The sequence below is a fragment of the Condylura cristata genome, unplaced genomic scaffold, assembly GCF_000260355.1.
Source record: "Condylura cristata isolate star-nosed mole 26May11 unplaced genomic scaffold, ConCri1.0 scaffold00030, whole genome shotgun sequence".
In the NCBI taxonomy this organism is placed as follows: domain Eukaryota; kingdom Metazoa; phylum Chordata; class Mammalia; order Eulipotyphla; family Talpidae; genus Condylura; species Condylura cristata.
In genome coordinates, this window is record NW_004567131.1 from 5,945,280 (window position 1) to 5,948,785 (window position 3,506).

Sequence of the window (3,506 nt, forward strand, 5' to 3'; positions counted from 1 at the left end):
CTCTGCTCACATGAGGGAAATATTTTTTCTGGGGATCTATGATTACCACCATAAAGCAGTGTGAAACCAATCCCGTCAAACCAAGTTGACTCTCCCCTTGCTCCTCCCATTTCTCTGCATGTCATTCAGGGTGTCAGCTATGTTTTTATGACCCTTTCCTCAAAGCCACTATTGAATTTATTTTAATTTGATTTGATCTGTAACAAAGTTATTTAGAGAGGTTTGGTGTTAGGGAGTTGTGGTCTATAAAAGGTCCACAGTCCATGCCTTTCTGAATGCAGTTTACAGAAAAATCTTCTGTAAATCTGAGCTAGTTCTGAAGGAACTTGTGTAAAAGAGTGAAGGGTAAAGGATGAGGAAGAGAGATCATTTGGATTTCTAACATTTGTCTGTGATGGACTTTTAACATGTGTTTTTAATTATTGTTTTTCTGACCCAATTATTTAACAGGAGCTAGGATTTTTTGTTTGTTTGTTTGTTTGTTTTTAAATCCAGACACTTGAACTGATTTTGACAAATCTTTTAGAATTTGCCCTGAGAGGTTCCTTATATGGGTTTAAGCAGCAAGAATTTGATTTCCTTTCCTAAGATACTTAAAATTGTTGGTGCCTGAGGTTCTGGGTAAAAGTGGAGCATAGTAATTTAGAAAGAAAACAAGAGCTCCTCTGAAGGATCCACTTTCGTGTCTTCATGTCTTCAGTATGTCTGTCTTGAGTTTTATGATCATACAAGTTATGACTGGAATCCATGTAATAATATTCTTCTTAAAGAAATCTATGACATCATTTTACAAATCTTTGCTACTGTCATATTTGAATCTTCTATTAAAATTGCTTTCATTATAGTCTTAAAATTTAGACAAGATGGTACAGGTAGTTCCACAAAAATGAGAGCTCCTAGAAGAGGAATCTAACAAATGAATCAGCATCATTGGACTAGACTACCTTGGGTCAAATTTTGACACTATCACTAAGAAGCTGCAGGAACATTTCCCAAAGTACTCAATTTATCTGCACCTTTATTTCTTTGTTTTATTAAGGAAGCTATAATAGTATGTACCACATGACACATGGGGTTGATGTCCACATTTATCCTTCTCTTTTCCAGCTCTCTCTCTGTATCTTTGCATGTGGGTATACATATCACCCTACTGATTTGCACTTATCGTGTCACTTACCAAGATACTTATGAACAGATGAGCCATTTGACTTATCTGAGCAGAGGATTTTAGAAGTTTTGCAAATTCTCTTATATTCTTATATTCTTATGTTCAGTTCTTCTATTCTGGCTAGTCCTTCAGCCTGGAATCTGGAATGAGAAGACATATGGAACAGAGAGCCAAGAGGAACCCAACAGAACTGCAGCCATCCAGAAATTCTAGAATGTTGAGGATTGACAACTGAAATTTTTGCTCATCTCAAGCAGGTAAAAGAACCTCAAAGTAAGACAAGGATTGGGCAGAGATTCAACATGTCCATTGTTTTGTCTACTGATTAAATTAATGTGATCCTCAGTAAATTCTCTCATCTGGACAAAACGATGGAAGGAAAAGACTAAAGTTCTCTACATCTGAAGCTTAATAGGATCAAACTACCTGTGGAGCATTTCTCAAAAAGTTATGGGTATGTTTATTGACCAGATCAAGTCTGCTGGTACAAACTGCTTAAAAAGTAGAAAGTTATATAGAGAGAGATACATTACCATCAACTTGAATTAGAACAGACTGTTTGAACTGTTCAAGTCATTAGCTAACCATTGAGTTACCAATCTTCTATGGGTTAAAGTAGGTGATGCAACATCTTAGCCACAAATGGCATCTCTTTCAGTATCCACTTTAGAAAAAAGTGGACATTAATAAAACTCGAAGGAAGATAATGGGAAAAAAGAAATGTCCAAATCAAGCATATTGTCCAAGGACTGAGAAATGACTCAGAAAATGCAACTGGAAAAAACCAAGGGACATTCCCTACCATCAGGATGGAGAGCTTATGACGTGCTCAGTGAAATATCAGACTTACTCTGAACCAGGGACATATACGTTCCTCTGATTCTTCCTTTATTTTAATAAGGTCCCCCTTATCTTTTTGATTGGATGTTTAGAAGAAAGGAGATTGACAACTTGTTATTCTGTCTTGTCATAAATCTCGGAATCGTGAAAAGCAGCAAGCAGCCATGAAAAGCGTCATCAGATTCTTCATATCTGAGTCCAGTGCCTGCAAGTTTTGATTATCTTAGGGAGAGGAGCTAGAAGTACCTTGTGGGCAGAAGAGCAACAGGAGCTGATTACATTCTTTGCTCAGGTTTGTGGTTCACCTGTCATTGCCAGCATTCCTGGTAGATGGAGTAAACTTGCTTGCCCCACCAGCTTTCGGTTCAACTACATGATTTACTTTGGCCATAAGACAGAATGGATGGAATGTTTGTCATGACTGAATAGACAATTTTATAGTATTATGATTTTTCACCAATCCCCTTACTATTCCAGAACTTGTCCTCTACTTGGTTTTCATATGAGAAGACATGTGGAGCCCAGCACAGGCCAACTGAGTTGCAGCTAACCCCTCAGGCCTAATTTTTATGAGCCTGAAATTAATATTCATGGTTATAATCCACAGAGATATTGATGTTGTGTTTTTGAACAACAAAAGTCAGTATGTAAGAATTATTTGAAGAATTAATACAATAAATACACGCTTAATATAATGCCTGGCATATTCTAAATTCAAAATATGTTAGTCTGACACTGGTGTCATCTTGATATCCCCATTTACTTATAGAACTAGGTGTATATTTTATATTCTTAAGTATTTATTGAATGACGGAAAGCTATTTGTTTAGATTTATTACTTTTATAAAGTTAAGAAAGGTTACCAAAATAGAGAATTCACTTCTCCAATTCTAGTAGGATGCATTCTAAGTGTTGAGGACCCTGTTTGTTTGATCTATATTAGGAAGACTTGGACGGAGGAAGCATATTGCATGATATCTTTAAAATATTGAACATTTTGGGCCAATATTTTTTGTGCCTCCAAATAGAAGCATCAAGTGTTCTAGGATAAAGAGGTTCTAGAACTATAGTACACACGTCTTCAATTGTTTTTATGGCCAATACTCTGAATACCTAAATTGTGGTTAACTCTGCAGGACCACAAGTGCACCTGTCCGCCCTGGCTAATGTTGTGCATGGGTGAGCACACTCCCCAGTAAGGCCAGCAAACAAGTCAGCAGAGCACAGTGCACTCTGTCCTGCAAATAGCTGCAGCCACTACTTTGTTTCAAGTAGAAGCTACAAGAAGCCTCAGGTCTGGTACAAACATGCACCCCACTCCCTGTGTAGGGCACATTTCGTTTTTCCCTGCAGGAACAGACCTATATACACCCATGGGCAGTCCTAATAAACAGACTTCAGACTTCAGACCCCCGCTCCTGCTTCAGTCTTGGAGTCTCTGGAGTCTCCTACCTTCAGGTGGGTGAAAGTAAAGGTCAGCGCCCCCCCCACGCCCCCC

At 38.0% G+C, this 3,506-nt stretch overlaps 1 long non-coding RNA gene across 1 annotated transcript in view; it reads right to left on the reverse strand.

Moving 5' to 3' along the window:
* Window positions 1-3,506, reverse strand: part of LOC105854232 — a 46,989-nt gene that overhangs the window by 2,322 nt on the left and 41,161 nt on the right. The gene's annotated exons all lie outside the window — the stretch shown is intronic.